Source organism: Camelus ferus, chromosome 2 (genome assembly GCF_009834535.1).
Source record: "Camelus ferus isolate YT-003-E chromosome 2, BCGSAC_Cfer_1.0, whole genome shotgun sequence".
Classification (NCBI taxonomy): domain Eukaryota; kingdom Metazoa; phylum Chordata; class Mammalia; order Artiodactyla; family Camelidae; genus Camelus; species Camelus ferus.
The window spans coordinates 38228043-38254001 of record NC_045697.1 but is presented as its reverse complement, the minus strand read 5'-3'; the positions used below and the strand labels follow the sequence as shown (position 1 = coordinate 38254001).

The 25959-nt window shown below is 37.0% G+C and overlaps 2 long non-coding RNA genes across 3 annotated transcripts in view; one reads left to right on the top strand and one right to left on the bottom strand.

The window, feature by feature from the left end:
* Nucleotides 1-5542: 5542 nt before the first annotated feature.
* LOC116669055 lies at nt 5543-25025 on the bottom strand. Its single transcript, XR_004326432.1, has 3 exons — nt 24932-25025; nt 22733-22804; nt 5543-5559 (listed from the first exon to the last, which is right to left on the bottom strand). It is a non-coding gene; the product is annotated as an uncharacterized LOC116669055 (long non-coding RNA).
* LOC116669053 overlaps nt 6524-25959 on the top strand; it is a 78819-nt gene continuing 59383 nt past the window's right edge. Inside the window, exons 1-4 of one of the 2 annotated variants that reach the window (XR_004326430.1) lie at nt 6524-6726; nt 10363-10471; nt 12765-12835; nt 23311-23486. This is a non-coding gene — a long non-coding RNA (uncharacterized LOC116669053). Of the gene's footprint in view, nt 6727-10362; nt 10472-12764; nt 12836-23310; nt 23487-25959 lie in introns of those variants that run through there. The other variant, XR_004326431.1, reaches the window with a different exon arrangement.

The following is a 25959-nucleotide window of genomic DNA, read 5'->3' as shown; positions in this document are numbered from 1 at the left end:
AGATGTTAATTTGGACTACTCATGTTCCCTAGAGAACTATTTTCCAATTTCTTGCTTGAAAGGTACAGCCCTGGAGCTTCATCCTGGAGCTCATCAAGAAAAGAGGTTGGGGAAGGGTGTGTACAGGGTCTTCTCAATGTATATAAATGCAGTATATAAATATCTGTTAATACTCGCAGTATATAAAATATCTGTTTAAGTACTCTCAACTGGGCTGAATGTCCTCTAGTCCAGAAACTGTTTTCTACCTCCAGAAAGTAAACTCCAGTGTTTGGATGGGGTAGGGGAGAAACAATTGATTTGCTGCATAGGGTGGGAGAGAGTGAGCTGTGGACCTAACTGCTTCTTAAACAGACACTAAGTCAATCTTTCAATAGCTGTATGTTTGCCCCTATTTCAGAGGTACTTGGTGCTGCCAATTCCAGATCTTTGTGGGATTCTGTAGTGAAACTGGATTGCTTCTCAATTTTCCTTCTGCAGGTTTAGGATTTAGGGCTAAGTCAGCTTTCTGAGTCAATTACCATGCAGTCACTGTTTTCCAGCTTACAATATTTTGTTGCTATTCTTCCTTTCTCATTCTTTTATTTTTTAATGTTTAATTGATTTACAATGTTGTGTTTGTTTCTGGTGTACAGCATAGTCATTCAGCCATACAAATATATATAAAATAATATATATATATATTATTTTTCACATTCTTTTTCAATATAGGTTATTACAAGATACTGAATATAGTTCCCTATGTGAAACAGTAGGACTTTGCTGTTTATCTATTATATATATAGTAGTTAGTATCTGCAAATCCTGAATTCCTAATTTATCCCTCCTCACCCCTTTCCCCCCTGGTAACCATAACTTTGTGAGTCTGTTTCTGTTTTGTAAATAAGTTCATTTGTCTCATTTTTTTAGGTTCCACATATAAGTGATATATGGTATTTTTCTTTCTCTTTCTGACTTACTTCACTTAGCATGATAAACTCTAGGTCCATCCATGTTGCTGCAAATGGCATTATTTCTTTTTTTGGCTGAGTAGTATTCCGCTGTATGTATGTGTGTGTGTGTGTGTGTCTGTGTGTGTGTGTGTATACCACAACTGCTTTATCCAGTCATGTGTCAGTGAACATTTATGTTGTTTCCATGTCTTGGCTATTGTAAATAGTGCTGCTATGAACATTGGGGTGCATGTATCTTTTCGAATTAGAGTTTCCTCTGGATATATGCCCAGAAGTGGGATTGTTGGATCATATGGTATGTCTTTTTTTAATTTTTTAAGAAACCTCCATTCTGTCCTCCATAATGGCTTCACCAAACTGCATTCCCACGAGCAGTGTAGGAGGGTTCCCTTTTCTCCACACCCTCTTCAGCATATATCATTTGTGGACTTCTGAATGATGGCCATTCTGACTGGTGTGAGGTGATACCTCATTGTAGTTTGGATTTGTATTTCTCTGATAATTAGCGATATTGAGCATTTTTCCACATGTCTATTCTCATTCTTTTTATCTTGTGTGTTTTTAACACAATCTTTTTCTGTCATTTTTGTAGAATTTGTAGGGAAGGAAATTAGATGTATGTGTGCTCAGTCTTCTCTTTTTTTCCAAAATGCTAATGTATTTTCTAGTTCTGACAGTCTGTGAGTCTAAGATGGATGATAAATTGCAAAAAAAAAAAAAACAAACAAACCCCACCTAATCTGAACTATGCAAGGCTGTGTTGCACAGAATATAGATTTTCCTGACTCCTGGGGCTTCCTGTACTAGCCACTCACTTGCTCAGTTCCACTATTGTCCTAGTAGATGGCAGTAGAAAGTGTGGCAAAATTCCCAACAACTTGTTTTACAACTTGTCTTTTCTGGTAAAAAGAACGCAGAAAGGAAAATGTTAAAGGTCATGGCTAAAAGTGAGAGTTTGCTGTTTTACATTATTAGTGTAATAATTCCAATTAGTTTTAATATTTTAATGTTTTAAAATCACATTTCTTTCAATAAATAATAAGCAAAGGAATGTATTATTTTAAGATGTTGTATTTGTTAAAAATACTTTCATGCCTCTCCTATGATTATACTGATTACACGGGGTATGTTTAGATAAAGAAACTGAGGCATAAAAGACCAGTCAGATAACCTCCTTAAGTATGTATAGCTAATGAGGATCTTTTCACACCCTCAGGAGGATATTGGGGGCAGAACTGTTACCATTTGTAACTACTATTTACTCAGCATCTACTAAGTGCCTGGCTATATGCAAAGACTTTCCACACATTGTTCCATTAATCTTTATAATGGTCCTCTTCCTTTACCGATAGGAAACTGAGACCCAGACAGGTTATGCAACTTGCTGAAGTGCACACAACTTGTACCTGCAGGACTGGGATTGGACCCCAGGTGTCTCTGACTTGAAAGCTTACTCTTTCTCCATGCAGCTTCCTTCAGGGCACAGGTTAGTAGCCTAGTCTAGTGGTGAACTAGAGGCAAATAGGTAATTACAATATTGTGTGATAAAGGCTGTGGTGGGGTTACAGTGTGGTGTTATGAGGGCAGTAGAAGGGGGACCTGGGAAATTACTTGGAAGAAGTCATCTAATCAGAGACCTGATGGGATAGGAGGAGCTAGCCAGGGAAGAAAGGGCCAGAGAGCATTTCAAGCTGAGTGGTGCAAGAGGCATTCCTGTACCTGGGGGAAATCAGAATCATTGAACAAGGGCCTTTGGGAAGAAGCATGGCAGGAGATGAAGAGGTGGGCAGGGCAAGAAGAGGAAAGGCGGGGGAGGGCGGAGAAGGGTGGTCAACTAGAAAGAGCTTTGAAAATCTATTGAGGGAGTTAGGAGTTTATCCTCAGACTAATAGGGAACCATTTAAGGGTTTTTAGCCAGGAGGAACACGTGTAAAAATTTGCATTTTATAAAGACCATCCTTGTAGCTGTGGGGAGAATGGATATGAGAGGTGCTGGAATGGTGGAGAAGTCGAGAATGATTCTCAGATATCTTTCTTGAACAAGTGGACAGAGTGGTGCCATTTACTGAAACAGCCTCAGGAAAAAAAAGTCTACTACACTATCTAGGAGAGCGATTGGATTAATCAGAGCTGACTTTTCACAAAAATTCAGTGTATGTTTAGAACTAACTGGATAGACCTATGTTCATGGTTGTTATCTTTATCAGGTTCAGAATCAGTTTAAATCTTATAAAATTTGGGTATCCTTGTACTCATCTGTATCCTTCCTCATTTAAAAAAATATTGTGTACATGGTTTTTTAAAAATTAAATTGAATCATACAAGCAACAGTGGCTTTCACAGATTTACTCTTTTAGATGTTTTTCCTTATAAAAAGGAAATATCAACATGAGATTTTAAAAGTACGTATTTATATCATCGGATTTGCAATTTTCCTAGGTACCAATAATTACTAAAAATGTACAAAATTGAAATAATGGAATTACACAATGCAACTTTTTAACATGAGTATGTTTGCATGAGAAGGAAAATGTTGCCCAATGTATTTGCTTATTGAATCCTTCCTCTACTCTTTATGATCTTTAGAAAATGTTACTGTTGGTTGTTCTGAGCATTCTGTAGAGCATACAATATTAAAAATACTAAAATTATAGAGCTGGAAAGAAGTTTAGATAATTCAGTTCTCTCATTTTACATTTGAGGATAATAGGAACCAGAAAGTCCCTATAGTTGAGGAATCTGAGCAAAAAGAAATTTCACTTTTTAGGTAGGGATATGAAATCACTCTGTGTCCTTGGACACTCACACTATACATGAAAGAAGACTGACAACTTCAATCTTCACGTTTTTTCATTGTAAAGAAAAGTGGAAAAAAATAGTGTTTAGTGGAGAACACTTGTCTCTTAAATACATCATTGAGTCTTAGCATTTATTTTTAGATGGAATGAAACTTCTCCATAGCTGCTTTGGGAAAACAATGTGGATCAATTTCACATTAAATGTGCCAATAGCATACACATATATAGGATATTGGATTGTAAATTACAAAAATGGAAACCAATTAATAAAAGCTATGATGTGCCAAAGAAATTGTTACCATTAAACATTTGTAGAGCTTAGGGTGTTCACAAAATATCTGTCATTTGCATAACTGCAATTTCCACACTTCCTAATAATGAAATTTCTTCTTGAAAGTTGATAAAAATATAAAGCACTTTTAAGAGCTATGAATTTCATATATACGTAACAATGTTGTACATTCTAAACAGTCTGTACTAGTGTTAAGGTAAAAAAAGGATAAAAATTTATATTTCTATCAGGAACAAAACAAAGTAGGGGAAAAGTTCATTCAAATAAACTTTTGACTGATAAACCATTTTTTCTAACATGTTCAGTGACTGATCTGAGACAATAGAAAACTACAAATTAAATGTTTAATTCTGCACTATTGGAAATAATAAAGCACTGTAGAGATTCCTCAATAAAGGCAATGTAATATTTAGTGTATCACGTGCATCATATATGGCTTAGGCTAGAGTGTATGTGTGAGATAATAGAAAATACAGATTGGTCTCTGTGCCTGGTTCCTAATACAGTGCTCCCCACACCCTTGTAAATTCCTAAGTGATAAGAGCACTAGAGGCATCTTTTGCTCTACTGAAGCGACTCTGGGTGGGCTCCTGGATGGGTTGGGGGGCCTGGTCACCAGAAAGACCAAGTCATACTTAGAAGCTTGGAATTTTTAGGCCTGCTCCCTCTTACCCACCACTTCTCCAGAGAGGGGAGAGGGGGTAGAAATGGAGTTAATAATTGATCATGCCTATGTGGGGAAGCCTCCATAACCCTAATAGCATGGTTTGGAGAGCTTCGAACTGAGTGAAGACATACACCTATGGGAAGGGTGACGTACCTGAGTTCCGTGGGGACGGGAGTTTCTGTGGTGGCACTCCCAGACCTCTCCCTATGTACCTCTTCATCTGGTGTTCATCTGTATTCTTTATCTTAGCCTTTACTAAACTGGTAAACATAAGTACGTTTTCCCCTGAGTACTTTGAGCTATTACAGCAAATAATCAAATCAAAGGGGAAGAGGGTGATGGGAGATCAAACAAGTTGTGGGTAACCTCGGGACCTGCTGCTTGGGATTGGCATCTGAAGTAAGGTGGGAACAGTCTCCTGGGACTGAGCCCTTAACCTCTGGGATCTGACCCCATCTCCAGGTAGACAGTGTTAGAACTGAGTTAAATCGTAGAATACCCAGCTGGTGCTATAGAGAATTGCTTGGTGTGGGGAAAAACTTCCACACATTTGGTGACCAGAAGTGAAATGTTTTCTGTGAGTAGCAAAGGAGAAACACAGGAGAAAAAGGAGGAGAACTGTAAGTTTATCCAATGCACTGTTTCTCTCCTAGGGCCCTTCATGCTTGAGCGTCTCTTGAAAGACAATGGAACTCTTCATAAACTTTTAAACTTGTTACTCTTTTCTCTCCAAGAAAATATAAAAAGGCAACCTCCTCCATTTGTATTTTCTCCCAACTGCATATTGCTGTAGAGATTCCATATATTTCTGGTGTAATTCCATTCTGAGGCCCTCTTAATGGCGCGGACCTGTGAAAAATGTAGAGGACCAGTTCATTCGGGGCAGTTGCTGGATGACACTGTAAGCACTTAAAAACAACTCAGGTGTATTTAACCTCCTTTCCTGGGACATTTAAAGAAAACGAGGCTATTTTGTTGTTAAGTTGCCCCACTAAAACGAGCAATAATATATCAGTCTAGTAAAAGACCTGGCCTTCTAAGCCATCATTACCATCTATCCTCGAATCTGCTCGGCTTCCACTGCCCTAAGGTTCCGCTTGTGGTTTTTTAACCCATGTCCTTACAGCTTTTTTCCAAGAGGGCCCAGATGGCAGTCGGTAAACGAGTCTGACTCGGGGGTGGGCTGGGGTGTGGGTGGGGTTGGGTTTGCGGTCCTCTTCCAACCTGGGCTCGCGGCTGCGGAGCTGAACGCCCAGCGTAGGACTGGGCGTCTCCTGGATCCAGACTCAGGGTGCACAGCGAGGTCGAGAGGCAAGAACTCGTGTATAGAAAGAAGCATTCGCGTACGTGACACCGTTTCTCAAACTTGCACCCAAAGGCACCTCCCTGCAGCTGGCTACCCCGAGGGTCTCCCTGACCCCCGCTAAGTTTATTTTAAAGTCGTGTATTATTTTAAGATTGCATGTAAATGATACATTTACTTCCACAGCCTATACTTACTAGTTTCAATATAAAATTAAGAGTTCCATTTCCCCCACCTCCACGCACTCATTTCCTTTCTAGCTGCAATGCCAGGCTTGCGGCCCCTTCCCCACATCCCACCCCCACCCCCACCCCCAATCCGGGCTCATTGCGCGGGGCGGGGTCGGGTCGAGGTCTGGGCGAGGAGTCGCATTTTGCGGAGCGCCAGGGGGGGAAACCTGAAGGGTCTTCAGCCCGAGAGGCGGGGCCAAGGGCGTGTCCTCCCCAGACCCCCGCCCACCCTGCCGCCTCCCGTGAGGCCGCGAGCGCGCGGCGTCCCAGAGCAAGGCGAGTCCGGAAGCTCGCAGGTGGCCGGGCCCGGGTGGCCGAGGGGAAGGCCCTGGGGGGGGCGGCCTGAATCCTGGGGCGCGTTTGCGGACTGACCCTGTGCGTGACAAGGTAACAGCCACTCAGGAGCCCGCCTGCGGCAGCCAGGGCCGCTTCTCCCGCAGGGGCTACTCGGTGTGCTGGTTCCGAAAAGCCGCGGGCGCCGAGGTGAGCCAGCCATCGCTGAGGCCCGCCTCTTCCTTGAATTCGCTGGCATTGCTTAGCGAGGAAAATTGCCGCCTTCCTTTTCCTGGGAACCGTGTCTAGTAGCCTACTGACCCATCCTGCTTTCTTTAGTCAGTATGAATGAGAGATGTCAATTTGGTTTCCAAAATTAGGCAATAGAACCGGAGTAGGAATCCAGATTTTCTATATTTGCCTCTGGAGAAAGCAAGAATCAGAGAAGTGGCCCCTGGACTTTAAGTGGTGCTCCAAGTGTGGGGTGTACCTGTGGGAACTCTCTCTTGCTTGAGGAAGACTGGTTTCATAACTGAGGTCACACAGCATAGAAGAGAGAGGGGCTTGTTTTTTATTTTGGTTTTCCTGTCACAAACTGGATGAAGAATCCGTCTGTTAAGGGTCTCTCCTCTCTTCTCTTTCACAGAGAAGTGAAAAACAGCTGATAAGATAGCACCATTCCAACTCTTTAAGGAAAAACCCAGAAATATTTTTCCTTGTTTAATTTAGAACTCGGGAAAAATGTCAGATAAAATGATGTATCTACCTAGGCAGGCACCTAGATGTGGAATCTTTGGATTGCCCTTAATGAAGTAATGCTGGGGCAAAAATCTCATTGAGTCCAGGTGAGGATAGCACTTGGGCAATGAGACACCTGGTGTGGGGACCTCTGAGGACACAATAACAGCAACAAAAAACATGATATTTATTGAGAATTTACTATGTGCTTATGCGTGATTCTAAGCAAATTACATATACTATTTAATACAAAGTGAGATTCTGAGTGCTTAACTGCATTATTATTTAGTTTTGACAAGCATATGAAGTAGCTGCTATTATGAGTCCCATTTTACAGATGAGAAAACTGAAATATGGAGTTTTTCAGGTAGGTGGGTGGCCCTATTCTCCAGCTGCTAAGAGTATAGGCTGCCAACAGCTCACAGCTGCGCCTTCTCTCAAGACTAGCCCTTGCTAATGGAACAGCCTCACTGGGAAATGCCCAGGTGGTTACACCCCAAGACTTGCAGGTGTGGTCTGTAGCTGAAGGAAGATTGCTAGGAAGACACCTCCTGCCTCAAAAGGGAATAGCTTTGCAGTGTCGTTCATACTCCACAGCTGCCTGTGGGATCAGGCTGGGGATACAGCTGGACCTACATCTTTGCTTTGCTTCTTCCCTTTCCCTGTTCTGCTCGCCCCACTTCCCTCTAGTTTTCACCTGAGAACCTCAAATCACTAGGACAAGCATCCTTATCTCAGGCTCTGCTTCTGTGAAACCCGACATAACACAGCTACTCTGCTGTACAGGCATACCTCAGATTTGGTTCCAGACCACTGCAATAAATTAACTGTCACAATAAAGTGTTTCACATGAATTTTGTTTCCCAGTACATATGAAAGTTATTTTTACACTATAGTCTATTAAAAGTGTGTGATAGCATTTTATCTAAAAAATGTACATACCTTAATTTAAAAATACTTTATTGTTAAAAAATACTAACCATCATCTGAGCCTTCAGCAAGTCGTAATCTTTTTGCTGATAGATTTGCTCAATGCAGGGTTGCTACAAGCCTTCAATTTGTAAAAAACAAAAACAAAAAATCCCCACAGTATCTGTGAGGTACAATAAAAAGAGGTGTGTCTGTACTGGGTTGTGAAGTTTTCAGAATTTTATTCTTTATTCCCTAATGATAAGTCTATGGAAAGACAACTCACTAGTTTCAAACATATATCAGATGACTTTCTCTTACAGTTAGCACAGTGAAATATATTAAGGAAGCTATGCTGCTAAAATACTACTTTGTGTAAAGGAAATAATAGAATGGCTTCTTTTAGATGCCAGCTGGTAAAGAAAACCCTATTCCAACCAGGGATGGAGATAGCCAGAGTAGGTGACAGATAAGTAGTTATGCATTGAGTTCTTGATTGATGAAACAGGTTATGAGAAGGAAATGTGTTAATGCTGTTTTTAAAAGCTTTATGGAGAAACAGTTGACGTAGTGAAAGTGTACTTTTTGATACGTTGATATATGCATATACCCGCAAACTATCACTACAGTCAAAATAATGAAAATAGACTTCACTCCTCAAAGTTTCCACAGCCCCTTTCTGGTTCCAGGCAACCACTGTTTTTTGTTTTAGTAACATAAGGTTGAAAAAGACTTTAGAGGTCATGAGCTTCAGTTGTTCAGTAGCTGGGCATGCCTGAGCACAAGGCATGCGGGGATTTCCATGGGCTAAAACCAGGAGGGATGTTGAAGTAACTGGGGCCAGGCTGCCATCTGCTCATAGGAAAGGAGATGCATGCAAAGTTTGATGCTGATGATAGCTTTGGCATTCAAGGCACAGATCTCACGTGTGACAAATTCTGATGAGGTTCAGGTAGACCTTGGGATTGGGACAACTTGGGTTTAGTGACAGGTTAAAGGAGGCCATGTGAGGGAGTGATGCCGTCCTTGAACTACACAACCAAAATAAAAACATACAAACTCAACTCTCCACCCAAACTCAGAACTGCAAGCTTGGGACTGGACAAGGAGTCTCCTGATGGGTGGGGCAGTGGATTTCTGCCCTTCAGGTTTGACATTCTCTTGGCTCTCTTATTGATTGCTCCTGGCTACATGAGACATACTTGCCCATTTTAACTCTTTGGCTCAAGTTTGCTACCTCATAGTCCAGCTCAGACATATTTAGAATGTTCTGAGGCACTGCTGAAGGCTCTGGCAAAAGCAGCAGAGTGCCATAGTTCTAGATAATCTGGCATTTCAAACCTAATTTTCTCATCTTTGCTTTATGGTTCTTTGTCTCATGCCTGGAAATCCCTTTCTTTGGCTCCTCAAAGTTCAACCAACCCAGTTCCCCACTAACTCCTTTCTCCTCTCGCTCCTTTCTAGAGGATTCTTAGAGCACAACAACTGATGGTTAGCTTCATAATCCAGCTCTTGATCTAGCTCAGTGGTCTAGATCTCAATGGTCTGTATCAGTGCTGTCCAACAGAAATACAGTGCAAGCCACAAATGTGAGCCACACATGTAATTTTACATTTTTAGTGGCCACTTTAAAAAAAAAGGGGGAGAACAAACAGGTGAAATTATTTCTTAATAATATATTTTCAACCCAGTGTCTCTAAAATATGATCATTTCAACAAGTAATCTATATAAAAATTATTAATGAGATATTTTACATTCTGTTTTATACCAAGTCTTTGAAGTCCACTGAGTACTTCACTTACAGCACATCTCAATTTGTATGAATGATATTTACATATTGGACAGTGTGAGTCTAGATATAGGCCTGGATCCAAAATTAACTAAGTATTCTAGGGGAAGAGAGGAAAAATAGGAGTTTTGTTTTGGACACACTGAGTTTGGGGTACTGGTAGCATCCCTGTGGACAGTGACAGTAAGCTTTTGGAAATGCAGTTCTAGAGCAGTAAGACAGCATCTTCCTTGGTTTTTGAATCCGTACCTTAGAGTTTTCCCCCAGATCCTAACTTGCACGTTAAACTGTGTATGTTCTACTCCAGTCAGTTCATCTCCATGTTGGCTGATTTTCTTGCACGTTTTCTCTGCCAAGCAAGTACATATCACATACATTTTTCTATACATTTATATCATCTCTCCTTCAGGTACCCTGGAAAGGGTCGAGCAGAAGAATGCGCACCGTTTTACTTCATGAAGAACCATTCTGTGAATGAACTATTATTCAGCATAAGCAATTAGTCTAAATATAACTTGGTTAGTATTTTTAAATCTGCATCCTAATTAATAGCTGTCTAGAATAGCGAAATCTGTAATATCTTAAAAAATTTTTTATCTAATTGTAAAAGTAATACATAAAAATGATATCACCTTGGTTAAAGGTTAAAAAAAGGATGACAATACTCAGTATTTCAAGCACGTGAAGAAATAGACACCTTTCTGTGGTGTGAATGTAAATTTCTACAGGGATTTTGAGGACTGGCAATATGTATTACAATTCTAAATGTGTATACCTTTGCTTCTGCAATTTCAATTTTAGGAATTTATGCCATAAGAATGACTGGGTAAGTGCCCAAATTTGTGTGTGCAGGAGTGTTGATTCTATTGTTGTTTTTGTTTTTTTTAAAAAGGAAGCAACTTATATTTCAACAACCATTTATTGGGCACTGTAGTAGGTATGGGGCTACAACAATTAATCAGACATAGATGGTCTCTGCTCTCATATAGCTTGTGTTTTAGGAAAGAAGACAGCCAACTAAACATTTATTGAGCGCAGTCTGATGTTATAGACTGTGGCTGAAACACATTTGAGGGGAGCTGAACCCAGACTTGGGGAGGAAGTGAAGGTGTCTCAAGGAAGTGATATCTAAATTGAGTTCTGAGGGGTAACTGAGTTACATATGTTATGATAGATCATATAATGGAGCATGATGCAGCTATTAAAAATGATGATGTACATGTGGAAAGAAGTAAACAATATAGTATTGAAAAAAGTTGGGCCATAAAATAGAAAAATATAACTTTAGCCTCAAAACATAATTGTGGTTGGTAGAATTTCAATAGATTGTCACTTTCAAATGTAAATATGTTACTTTCATAATCAGAAAAGATTGTAGGTGTTTTTAAAAATTTGAAATTAAAGTAGTATAGGTTAAGTGTAGGAAATTTGGAAATTATAGAAAGATTAAAAAAGAAGAAAATAAAAATGACTAAAAATCCCATGCCCAAGATGACAGATAATCAATTGTAACATTTTGGTGTATTTTCCACCATTCTTTGTATGCATATGAATGTATTAGCTCTTCTCATAGTGATATGTGTTTTGTAGGCCAGTTTTAAATTTTAATATAAAAAATAATTTGAACTTATTATTCATATATATATTCTATCTATCACAGAGTAAAACTTAATCACCAAAATTATAGTTTATTATGCTCAATAGAGTTAAATTCTTATGTTTATTTGGGAAATATCTTAACATCAAATGAAGCAATGCACTTTCCTCTGTTTTCTTTTTTTAATTTGGTACAATTAAATTATTATATGTTAATCATATCAATAATAATTCTCTTCTAGATGCTGGCATTCATATGAGTAGATTATAGGGTTAAACTGGGTAAAAGTTCATTTTTCATGAGCATACATGAATGATGTTACTAGATCCCATTAGAACAGTGCCAGTCATGATGGGAGGGTAAATTTGCTTCACACTGTACAGTGTAGTTCCAAGTGTAGACTGGAGGTGTAGTGGAGCCCTGTTCCTTGACTTAAGGATAATATGTTGTATCATCTCTTCTATATTGCTTGGGTAGACTGTAGTAGTGCTGTCATTCATTCCTTTTAAAGATAGCTACTAAAAACCAGAAGAATTAAGTCAACATATTCCCTGTGTGTCCTTGATAGGCATTTTAAATAGCCAGAGAGTTTCTTCCTTATATAGGAAAGCAAAACATGTAAACTGTGTCAAGGGATGTAAAGTACTTGGAATAGTGCCTGATACATACTAAATGCTCAATAAATTACTGTTATTATTACTATTAATAAGAACAAATTATCAGCGTAAGTCTAGAAATGTCTTAGATCTATATTCAGATTCTCATCATTGGTTATGGGATGTGAAGAGTAAATTGATATCAAGATACAGGATGAAGGTCATACTTTTTCATATTGATGCCTAAGACCTGGAATAAAAAGTTAAACAAAGACCCTATACTGGGATAAATAAACTCAACTGAACTGAGTCTGTGTTTCGCTTAGAGCATAGCCCTCAGTCAGTTAACACTATTTTGAAACTGAATTCCCTAGGTAAAAAGGAAACAACTACTCTTGACACTTTTGTAAATGTTCATGGAGTCTGTTTGGTGAATGTGATCTCTCTTCAACGGAGTTGACATGAGAGTAATCTGCATTCATGGGGCGCCTTATACTCATAACAAGAAATATCGCTTTGTTGATCCAGGCTGTAAATCCTTTCCAAATTTTTAGGAAAAAAGTACGTTCATGGGGGACAGATAGGATATATTCAATGTAAACACGCTTTGTTTTACAGAGCAAAGATTTGGAAAAGCTGAAAACATTTTTGTTAATTCAACCTAAGCATAGAAACCAAGAAAATCTCAGGTAAAGAAATAAAGATTTTTTCTTGATATATGATTATTCTAATGTTATTAATAATGCTTTTCTTCTATCATTTTAAGCAAATACAGGTTAACACTATAAAAACACCATGCTGGATTATTTTTCTTACATTTTTACTCTCCTAACCCTTGCCTTAATTTTAGAAGTTTAGAAAACAAAATGGGGTTAAATAAAGATGGTTTGAATATATATGTTTTCTTTTGGTAGTGAAACAATTTTTTCTTTTATTTGTATCATAATATTAATTAAATAAATAGTAATCATTGAGTTCCTACTATGTGTTATGTTTGAGGTATGTATTTGAGATAAATAATTGATTTTGAATATAAATACATTTATTTAAGCCTATTAAAATGTTTTCTGTAATTTTAATTTACTAATCTTTGAACAAACTACAAAGTGATTCATCATGTAGATATAAATCTCTGTCCCTAGGAGATTAGGTGGACCGTCTCTGCTTCTATTAAAATTTTAATATACTTAGGTAAATTGGATTTACATTTGTTGTTTTTTAGCCTCTTAAGGATATTTTGTAAACCAGCTATAAAGTAAAAAGAGGTATTGATTTTTAAACATTTTAAGATATTAAGCATTTCAAAGTATCCTAAAAAATAAAGTGCTCTATTACAAGTATTCATCATCTTTGGCATCAGACATTTCTAAAAGTCAGTGTTTTCTGTGCTTGTGACATTGCCTTGAATCCACCAATACCATTTTAGTCTGGGAGGATCCAACAGTGGTAAGTATCATAGCCATGTAAGTTCTTGTAACTATGAGCTAAAATTCATGTCTGGATCCAGACAGTCCTCAACTTAACAGTGAATTTACAACTTGGGAAAAGTAGTATAAATAAACATGATTTAAGTTAAATTTATCTTTCTCATAGAATCTATTTTAAATATAGAATTGTCTTTCTGAGGGTGTAAAATAGATATTTACTCACTCTATGAATCATATGCGTACTATGGGAGATTTAAGCTTGGGAATCTTGGACATTTAAATTGCATGGGTGAATAGTAATAACTGGATACTGCTGATTTGCTTTTATTTTGGGCTTCAGTTACCTGGGACTGAGACCCATTTATTTCAGGTTACTGAGTGTAACCCCTGTGTTCAGCTGAAGCTAAACAATTTTTAAACTTTTTATGTTGATAATCTTAGGCTTGCAGAAGAGTTGCAGAGGTAGTGCAGATAGTTCCAATATACACTCTACCCAGCCTCCCCAAATGTTAATAATGTCTCATACAGCCATGCAACAATGACCAAAATTAAGAAATTAAGATTAGTTCTGTAAATACTGTTAACTAAACTACAGACTATTTAGATTTCCCCAGTGTTTCCACCATCTTTTTTTTCTGTTCCAAGATTCAAGTCAGGAGACCACAACTGCTTTTAGTTTTTGTGTCTCCTTACTCTCCTTCAATCTGTGACAGTTCCTTAGTTTTTCCCTTATCTTACTGCCTTGGCACTTTTGAGGAGTACTGGTTAAATGTTTTGTAGAATGTCCTTCAGTTTGGGTTTCCTTTTTTCTCATGATCAGACTGAGGTTATGGCTCTTGGGTACGTGACATCAATATGTCTTATTACTGGTGATGTTATCCTTGATCAGTTGGCTAAGGTCGTATTTGCCAGGATTCTCCATGGAAAGTTATCATTTCCCCATTCCATGTTCTGTCCTCTGAAAGTGAGTTACTTAGTCCAGTCCAGTCCAGGGGAATTAAGATCCATCTTCTGGAGGGAGGAGTATTTAAGAAATTGTAGACATATGTTAAAACCACCACAGTAAGTAATAAATATTTTGTAGGAGATCCTTGGAGACAGTGTGGGTGCTAGTTTCTCTTTAAAGTTTCACTCACTAGTTTCAGCACTCATCAGTGGATCTTGCCTGCAGCAGTTACTACTTTGATACTTTAATGGTGATTTATTTCCCTTATTCTTTCTGCATTTATAATTCTGTTGGGAAGAACTGCCTCTTTTTATTCATTCATTCTTTCAGCTGTATATTTTTATCAGTATGGTCTTACAGATATTTATTACCTTATGGATACTTACTTTATTCTTTGGGTTGTAACTCATTATTATCATTATTTATCATATTGCTCAAAGTATTCCAGCTCTGGCTATCAGGAGCTCTCAAGGGTTGGCTCATGTGTCCTTTGGACAGACCCACATCTTTTAATTAATTTTCTTTATTACTATTATTTTTATCATCAACTTACTTTCTGGCATTGTAAGATTCTCCAGATTTATTTTGTATTCTCTATGCCCTAGTCCCCAAACCAGCCATTCTTTAAGAAGCATAGTTTCTTTTATTGGAAAATGGTATTTAGAAACCAAAATCTGACCTCTAGGTGTTCTTGTTACAACTGGAGAGTCATTACTTCTAGCTCCTTTCAGTGCAAAGAGTTAACAAGTGTTTGTAGTATACTAACCCATGTATCTATATTCATTTCTGTATATATCCATCTGTATATATATTAAAATAAACATTAGTTCATATAGATATCTCCAAATTCAGTCTGTTACCTTAGGATTTACTCTAACATTCCCCATTTACTTATTTGAAACTTCTTTCTCCCCCAGGTACAAACCTGACTGTCACTATCTACAACATATTTCTTATTTTTTCAACTCTAGTATATATGTAAAGTAGTTTCAGAATTACTAACCTAGACCTGTGAGATACATATTTACCAACAAGAATATAGTGTTTTGTCTTTAGCCTTTCGTCTTTAGCCTTAGAATATCAAAACTCTGTTATAGAAAGTTATTTATCCATGAAATCATTGACAAGACCAATATCATGAATCTTCTCCCCTTGTTTTCTTCTAGAAGTTTTACAGCTTCAGGGCTTACATTTAAGTCTTTTATCCATTTTGAATTGATTTTTGTGTATGGTGTAAGATAAAGGTCCAATTTCATTCTTTTGCATGTGGACATCCAGTTTTCCCAACACCATTTGTTGAAGAGACTATCCTTTCCCCATTGTGTGTATTTGACATTCTTGTTGAAGATCAGTTAACTATATATGTGTGTGGATTCATTTCTGTGCTATCTATTCTGTTCATTTGCTCTGTATCTGTCTTTATGCCAGTACCATACTATTTTAATTACCGTGACTTTGTAATATACTTTGAAATCAGGAGATATGATACCTCCAGCTTTGTTCTTCTTTCTCAATATTGTTTTGGCTATTCAGTGTCCTTTATGGTTCCATATTAATTTTAGAATTGCCTTTTCTATTTCTGCAAAAAAAAACTATTGGAGTTTGATAGGGATTGATTTGAGTCTCTGGATTGCTTCGGGTAGTCTGGATATTTAAACAATAGTAAGCCTTCCAAGCCATGAACATGAGATGTCTTTCCATTTGTTTGTAACTTATTTAATTTCTCTCATCAGTGTTTTTATAGTTTTCAGTGTACAGTCTTCTCCATCCTTAGTTAATTTTATTCCTAAGTATTTTCTTCTTGACACTATTGTGAAAGAGATATATTCCATCATGACATTGATCTTGGCAGTTGTTTCATTGATATGACGAAAGCACAGGCAACAAAAGCAAAAACAGACAAGTAGACTATATCAAACTAAAAGGCTTCTGCACATCAAAGGGAGCAATCAACAAAATAAAAAAGGCAACCAATTGGATGACAGATAATGTTTGTAAACCATTTATCTGATAAAAGCTTACTATCTCAAATATGTAAGAAACTGCTACATCCCAATAGCAAAAAACCAAATACCTGATTAAAAAATGGGCAAAGGAATTAATAGACATTTCTCCAAAGAAGACATACAAGTGGCCAACAGGTATATGAAAAGATTCTTAAGGCCACTAACCATCAGGAAATTAAACCATGATAAGATATCACCTCACACCTGTTAGGATGGCTATTATGAAAAAAATAAAAAGAGAACAAGTATTGGCAAGGAAGTGGAAAAACTGGAATCCTTGTATACTGCTGGTGGGCATGTAAAATGGTGTAGCCACTGTGGAAAACAGTATTGAAATTCTTCAAAAAATTAAAAGTAGAACTATCATATGATCCAACAGCCCCACTTCTGATATTTTTCCAAAAAGAATTGAAATCACAGTTGAAATCAGGGATTTGATGAGATATTAGCATTCCTATTTTCATTGTAGCATTATTTACAATAGCCAAGATGTGGAAATAATCTAAATATCCATTGACAAATGAATGGATAAAGAAATTGTAGTATATCCATACAGTGGAATGTTATTTAGCCTTCAAAAAGAATGAAGTTCTGATACACATAAAAATATGGATGAACCTTGAGGACATTGTGATAATTGAAATAAGCCAGTCACAGAACAACAAATACTACATGATTCCACTGATTTGAAGTATCTAGAGTAGTCAAACTTACAGAAGCAGAGAATAGAACAGTGCTTGCCAGGGGCTGGGATGAGGGGGTAATGGAGAGTTATTACTTAATAGCCATACTTTCTATATGGGATGATGGAAAAGATTTGGAAACAGTGGTGCTGGTTGCACAACAGTGTAAATGTAATTCTTGCCATTGAATAGTATACTTAAGAATGATTTAAATGGCATTAAAAATTTAAAAGCTATGGTCACAACATGTAGAAATTGATACTTAAGGTTTTAAGCACTCTAAAATTTCAAATTTTTCAATCAAGTAGCCATTGCAGAAAACTGTTACCAGCAGGTCAGAAAATGAGGAATTTTAGTTAGTCAAGTGGCCATATAAATAGTAAATTAAGCCTGTACATCATAAACATCAAATTTCAAAAAATCTAAGTATTAACACAAATCTATACTTATTTAAGAATTAAATGGAATTTTAATTATTTAGTATTTAATTTAAGGATCATACTTATAAATATCCTTCAACAATGAATGAATAAACAAACTGATACGATGAAACACGACTGAATAATAAAGAAGAACAAACTTGATTCACATAAGACAAGGATGATCTTAAATGCATTTTGCTAAGCCAGACACAAAAAGTAACATAATGTATGATTCTCTTTATATGGTATCATGGAAGGCAAAGCTATAGGGAAAGAAAACAGATTAGTGGCTGCCAGGAATTAGGAGTCAAGGAAGGGGTTACCTAAGAGTGGGATTACTGGGTTGTATGATAATTCTATAGCTTTTTGAGTAATTGCCATACAGTTTTCCATTGCAGCTGTACAATTTACATTCCCACCAGCAATGCCCAAGGGTTCCAGTTAATTCACATCCTCACCAATACTTCTTATTTTATTCTACTACTACTACTATTATTATTGCTATGCTGGTAGGTGTGAAGTGGTATCTCATCCTGTGTTTGATTTGCATTTCCCAAGTAACTAAGAATGTTAAGCATCTTTTCGTGTACCATTTCATGGCTATTCGTATATCTTCTTTGGAGAAATGTCTATTCAAATCCATTGCTCATTTCTTAATTGGCCTGTTTGTCTTTTTGCTATCTAGTTGGGAGTTCTTTATATATTCTGGGTATTAAACCATTGTCAAATATATGATTGCAAGGATTGTCTCCCATTCTATTGGTTGTCTTTTCACTTTCTTTGATAATGTCCTTTGATGCAAAAAGTTTTAAGTTTTGATGAAGTCCAGTTTATTTTCTCTATGGCTGCTTGTGTGTTGTATTTAAGAATCTATTACCAAATCCAAGGTCATGAAGGTTTACCCCTATATTTTCCGGTTTAATATTTTTACGTCTTATATTTACATCATAGGTCCGTTTTTCGAGTTTATATACAGTGTGAGGTAGGGGTTATGAACATATCTTTATTTTCAGATGTTTTAAAAATGCAAACATTTTAAAGGTTTAGTGGCCACTTCAACAGTTCCTTCTCTGTGATAGCAGGCAGGCGCAATATTAATGCATATTAAAATCGAATACTTTGGAAAAGGGAAAAAAAGGCATGCTTGAACTTTTCACTTCAAGGTATCTTTCGGTAAAGGACTCCTGGACGCCATCAGATTTTATTTTTCTGGTCCATGATTTATCCTAACTATTTTTCTGGGCAAGCTACATCCTGAAGGATTCCTTACCAAATTCTTCACAGAGGTTAGGGGCCTAACATCACAGAACTTTATGAATATTGGGGAAGACCATCTACTCATTGTATCAATGTCTCCTTCCCTTTCATAGGAGATGTTTTACTCTATTAGGATCATATCAAATTCTCATGAATCCAGATATGGAAAATTTTGATTACCAACATCTACCACATACAGAATGGCTAGACTTTGGAGAACACATAAAATCTACTCTTGTTTTGGTTATCAGAAACATTGAAGGGGTCTGAGCTAATTGCAAAGCATCATAATCTTTTTCCTTTAGCCCTTTTCTAGGCTATTACTGATTTTTTTCTCTTCTTTTTTTTTTTTTTTAACTTTAACTATGTCTAAAGAAGAATAGGTCATTTCACAGTTTGCCAAATGAAGTACAGCTCCAACTTTGCCAGACCATAATCTGTCAAGAGTAAGTGACACAAAAATATTCCATTTGGATCTTGGCAGTTCCCTAAGAAAAGCAGTGGCCGATGGTGAATAGAGTTTAACAAAACTTTAAAGACAAAAGACATGTTACAAATTGAATACTGACCAAAAGAAATATGTAATAATTGGCGGTTTGTGCTTTGAACTGTAGTGTAATGATGAATTTTCAAACCAACCTGAGGGAAACTAGGATTGAAACTAGGACAAAGGCTAAAACTTACAAGCAAAATACCAAAAAAAAAAAAAAAAAAAAAAAAGACTGGACTACCAAAACAGTCCATTTGCTTATCTAGAAAAAGGAAAAACATGCAAAATGTGTTAGGTAAGGTACCCTGAATTTTATGATAAAGGTTGAAGTTGACATTTGCAATTTGGGGTTACCCAAAATCCTTTGAAAAAACTACATTTTTGTGGTATTTCTCCATAATGTAAACCTTACCATCTCAATGTAGCATATTAACAAAAACAAAACAATGTAACAAAAACTACCTTTTCTAGACCCTCCCCACTTTCTTTTATAAATACTTGGTTTAGATTCTGACAGATACATATTCATGACATTTGGTTTGCAATTAATACATGTGGGTGAAGAGGTAGGACATGGAACATCCATTTTGCTAATTCAGGAACTAGCGAAAACCACATGATTCTTTGTTCAGTTGTGGTAGCACCAGTTTCCTGACTGTGGTGGAGACAAACTTTGGTTCTGGGGTCTGCTTAGCATTTTCATCCAAAGTTATTCCTGGAAGTTTGGCTTAGAAACTACTTCACTAACCTTTCCAAAGATTCTATAAGCTATCTAATACCTGTAGTGAATTCTTTCTCTCTCTCAATCAATCAGAGTGGATTCTGTTGTCTGCAACCCAGAACCCTGTTTAATACAAGATCTATTGTGTATGTGAATCTTTCTTGGAAAAAGTTTAAAATGTAGCATTAACATGAAGTCTCATCTTAAAAATCATGGATATTTAGAAATTTTAATGGAGAGTTACTTATATTAAGCACTAGTTCATTTAGTGAAGATTGATATTGAAATTTATTCAAAATATCCTTTTAAGTGGAGAACAAAACCAAATATGAATCAGTGTATCTATTAATAGTAATGTTCATAAGCTCTTCTCAGAGTTCAATATATAATATACATATATAGCCATATGTATATTAATGAAGACACTTTTATTTTTGAATGTGGAGGTATTAAATCTTTCTTTTTCTGTTCCTAACAAAAATACTCTGATTTCTGTATTTGTTAGGCTGGAGCAGTTGTATTTATATGCCTAACAAGAAAAAAATTTTGAGGAAGATGATAATTCAAATCAAACCATGAATATTCACAAGTGCATCAAGTGCTCTGGAAGTATAAAATTAAATGTTTCAGCATGAGAAACCTATTTAGTATTGGCATTCCTTCACATCACTCATGTAGGCTCCTGAAGGATCATTCTGGAGTTACAATAGTAATACAAAAGTAGAGTACAGGCCCTTGTGAATATTTTATGGTTTATTGTATATGTGGCATTCTTAAATTTTAATGCCGCAGAAGAAATGGATAGCCCTGGAATCCTTGTGTCAGTGAGATAGAGAGGAGACTGGTGATCCAATTAGTAAATGGGCATCTGGCAGCCAAATGATGCACTTCAAAACTTGGCTGAGAATGACTGGCTGTCATCCACACTTTCACAATATAGAGGCGAGAAAACAGAATGTGGAGTCCTCCTGCTCTTTCTGTGATGCTTTAAATCCAGTTGAGTCTTGAATACCAGACCTTTTCCATTACAGTGCTTGTCATAAATATATTAGTTCTCAGTTCCACATGGCTTCTCCTTCCTTTTCCGTCACTTACTTATTGTTGGCCTCATTCTCGTGACTCCATGGTGGTCCTATTGACTGTTCTAGTCTTAGTTCATAGAAACCAATCATTATCTTGAGGATATTTCTGTGATATGGCAGTTACTTCAGGAATTTTTGATATTTTTTTCAAGTCTACAGAGTTTAAGCAGTAGTTTTTAAAAATTTCTGTCTATTAACATAAACAATCAAAAGTCAGGAGTCTTCACATTGTGATCTTGTGTGATCCTCTTCCCAAAAGCAGTGAAAATAGCATTTTGAAATTTCTCCTTGTATTGTTTCCTTTGGAACAAAAATCCTAATTCTTCCAGTAACCATTTAACTTTATTTTTAAATTCCATTCATTTGTATCATTACACTCTATATGCTGAGAGACAGTCTGCTTTGAGCCTCTTATGTTCTTACACATCTTGCTGAATGTGCCAAAATCCCAAGGCTTTGACTGTTCTTTTGCCTGGGCCATTTCTCAAATTGTTTATTCAGCTGACAGTCCTAACAAAGTAATGCATTGCACTTCTTCATGGCACCTGGTCTCCTTCCAGACAAACCAGCTTGCTTACTGCCTGTTATGAAAGCAGCAGATTCCCAAAGCTCAGGGTTCCTCCCCGTTACCCACTCCACTGCATATGCAGGCTCCACTGAGCCCTCCCCATTGCCTTGAGGGACTTGGGGACTGATGCAGCAATACTGATACTCTTGTTGGTCCTTTTGCTGCAACTAAAAGTTCTTTGTCTCTTGACTCATGAGTCCCATGTCTTCTGTGAGCATCCATGGAACTGTGGCTTACTTACTGCTTATATGGCTATTTTGCTGGGGTTTTTCCTGCTTCTAATTCTCCTTCACATCATCAGGCTTATTAAAGTAGGGCAAAATCCCAATTTGATTTATAAAATACCTTCCTTTTGAATAATTTAAATCAATGTTATATATTCTGTTTTTCCCCTAAAACATTATTATGAGGAATGTAGATACAGGTTTATTACCATTTTATCAATGGGGATTTGGAGGTTAAGTGATTTTCTCAAGATTATTTAAGTAATTCATTGTAAATCAAGGGCTAGAATTCAGACTTTCTTACTGATATCACAGGGATGGGGTGTCTTTGGTTATATAATAACTGCCATCTTCTTTCCCACTAATGTTCTCTGTAATGACACCTGCCTAATTTAGAATATAGAAATTATAACTGCTCTTCTAGGAAGAAAGAATTCTGGGTAGCATAATTACTAAATAAAAATCATAAATTATCCCAATATTTCATAGAACTTCTCAATATTTCATAGAACATGTTCTGTTCTGGTCTTCACAATAATTACTCATATCAGAAAAACAAAATAAATAATGTTTGCTCTTAGCCTCAAATACAATGTTCCTTAAAAGTGGTCCTCATCAAAATGATCTGGAGAGCCTTTTAAGTATACAGGTTCCTGGGGCCTATCCCAGACCTACCAAATCAGAATTTCCAGGGTATTAAGGAGTCTTGACTTTTTAAAATCAAATGTCCCAGGTTATTTTTATGTCAATTAAAGCTTACCATGCATGACTACTATGGGTAGTTGTTTCTAGAAGCTAAGGGTGGACAAACTCCTGTTCTCTGGCTGAAGACCTGTGAACAGAGGAAAGTAGCAGATTCACAAAGCTGATTATGTATATAGTACTTTTAAAAAGTCTTGATAAAAGGAATGCAAGTCAAATCAAATTTATGTCCTCAAAAAGGCAAAGATCTGGATTTACACCATGAATTCAGCAGTAATGGTTTTTTAAAATGCCTATATTTTGTGAAAGAGCAGGGCTCATCTAAGGAATTAATTTGTATGGCGACCTTTTGTGGTTGTGTGACACCTCTGTTTGCCTATTCGTAAATCCACTCAATATATATTCATCGAGTGTCTACTTTCTGAGCCAAGTGTCATTCTAGGCACTGATGCTACAGCAGTGGACAGGTTGGCAAGGATCCCTGCCTTCAAGGTCTTTACCAGAAGAGGATGAGAATTGCTTCTTAATAAAAAATAAAATTCTTTACAGATGAAGATGACAGAATTTTGCTAGCCAATAATGACTTCAAACTTGCCATTTTGCAGAAGAGATGTTTTTAATATTCTTTCTCCCCAGATTTGAAGCTGCAAGTATGATTCTAAGACAAGGACATGTACCCTTGGAATGCTACTTGATTTTTGCTGGATATTTAAAGGTCATGTCAAGTAATACAAACATGTGCAAAAATACCAACTCTGAAATTTTAAGTGAGTTTGAAGAAGACAACTTCATAGGAGTAAATACTGTCTCAATTTCCCAGTCTCTCATCATCATTTTTTTAAATTAAAATTTAAAAAAGTATGTGTCTCATTGCATTAAAATAATTAGCATGGTATGCTATAGTATTGTCCTTGAGCATTAAATATTTCAGTAATTGAATTGCTTAGAAGAAACATATTTTTCCTTAGCATTGTAGAACCAATATATAGTCTAATATACAGTTTGTCAATGTACAGGACATACAACAAGATTCATAAATGATTGCTCTATGAATGACTGACTAGTTAAATGAATGAATTACAAAGTGTAGCTCTGGAGGTAGGGTGGTATTAAAAAATACAGAAATTATACCAAAACAGTTACTGATTCAAGGAGTTCTTTTTGATTCATTAAAGAAATTTTGTGCTTCCAAAAGATTTTATGCAAAAGGGGTAAGATTTAGGCTAAGAAAGTAGCTTATGTGTAATTATGTAATGATAAAACTTGGTTCATTTCTGTATTTAGTCAAGGGTGGATTGGATTTAGAGATTCTTGAATCCATAAGTCCTTAAGTGTAGAGGTCTTGGGAGGTGAGAGCAGTTGCTGGGATTGAGGTCAGATATGGTATTGGAAATGCTGCCAAAGAGTCTGGACTTAATCCTACAGGCAGTGGAGCTCCTTGAGGGTTTTTAAGTAGGGGAGAGATGGATCAGATTAACATTTAGGTAGACGACCGGTGCGATGAGGTGGGGTTTATATTAACAGATGAAGGACAACATAGAATTGGAGAACAGCTGGGAGATCAATAAGCAGACCCTGGACCAAAGCAACGATCCTCGGGATACCAATTAGGAGATGAATTCAAGACATTTTATTGGCAACAAATTCAATGAGAAGGGCAAAGGAGAAATAACAGATATATTTCTAACAATTTTCAATAAAAACAAAACCTTATTTTTCCATGGCATTCCCATCGCTAAATTAATTATGAATCATCAGTGGGTAAAAAAAAATTTCTTGGTAGATTGAGCAGTGGTTAAGGAGTTGGCCAGCCTGGGACTAGTGAACCATTCTAGTGAGGGAGGTGCTTTGGAGGCACTCTTAGAACCTGATGATCCTTGTGGACTCCAAGGTCTTCCTGGGGATCAGTGACTGGTAGTGTTAGATGGAGCCTCAAAGGTCAACTACACAAAGTCTTTCACTTTACACCTTAGTGAATGGAGAACCAGGACAGTTAAATGAATTGCTCACAGTAACATAGTGACGGAAATGGGAGTAGAATCCTAAATTTTGAGCTCTGTTCCCGCCACTGGGCTGCCCCAACTGTGTGCAGAGCAAATGAGTCATTGGTTTTTCAACCAAAGATAAGAAACTTGGAGATCATCTGGACCGGTGTTTCTCAACCAAAATCTGTACTAGTCAGGGTTTTCCAGAGAAAGAGAACCAGTAGGGTATATCTACATATCTATATGTAGATTTAGTATAAGAATTGACTCACGTGATTATGGAGGCCAAGAAGTCCAGTAATCTGCCATCTGCAAGCTGGAGAACCAGGGAAGCCAGGAATTCAGTCTGAGTCCAGAGGCCTGAGAACCCGGGGGACCAATGGTGTAAGTCCCAGTTGGATTCCAAAGGACTGAAAATCAAAGGGCCAGTTATGTAAGGCCTAGTCCGAGTCTGAAGGCCCGAGAACCAGCAATGCCAGTGTCTAAGGCAGAAGATAGATGTTCCATCTCAAGCAGAGAGATTTTGAATTCCTGCTACTCTCCTTTCTCTAGGATAATCCCCCCTTGATTCTTTACTGCTACATCTTTTTCAACATTATAATCATAAAAAAGTGTTACGATTTTGTACGCGGTTACACTAACATCATCCCCCTTCACTGAGCATCATAGATCCAGGTCAGCATCTCTGCCCCAAGTTTGCTGTCTTCAGAACAAAGCATCCTTTTTTCCTGAGCATTGAATGGAGCTGGGGCACAGCCTTGTGCGTGTTTGTTTACCATGCTGCTGTTTTAGCATGTGATGTATTCCAAACGAAAGACTCATTCAACCAAGCTTCTGTTTTTATACAGTAGTTTGTCCAAATTAATCCTGCTGGGGCTGGCAGATAATGTGAAAGGAAAGTATTTATTAACTCTATAAGCCCAAAATTTACTTAAAAAATAATTTGCTTAAAATGATGCATACTTAAAATTTCACACGTTCCCAGATTTTCATGGTAAGAAAAATATCAGAGCTGAAATTGTTCTACAAGAGATGCATTTGTTTTTATTTTTCAGGAAATCTACCTTTTAACTAATGCCAATTGGCCCGCTTCGATTTTATGTAAAACAGATATGAAACTTTTGTAATAAGTAAAGAAGTAAGTATTTGATAATATTCATAAAAATGATTAATGTGTTAAGGAAACCTTTTGGTGGAGCCTAGATAAGTTTCAAAGTCAAAAATATTTACATTGAGAATGAATCTAAGGAAAATTAAGTGTCTGTTCATTAGATTAACAGGAGAAAAGCATACAAATTTC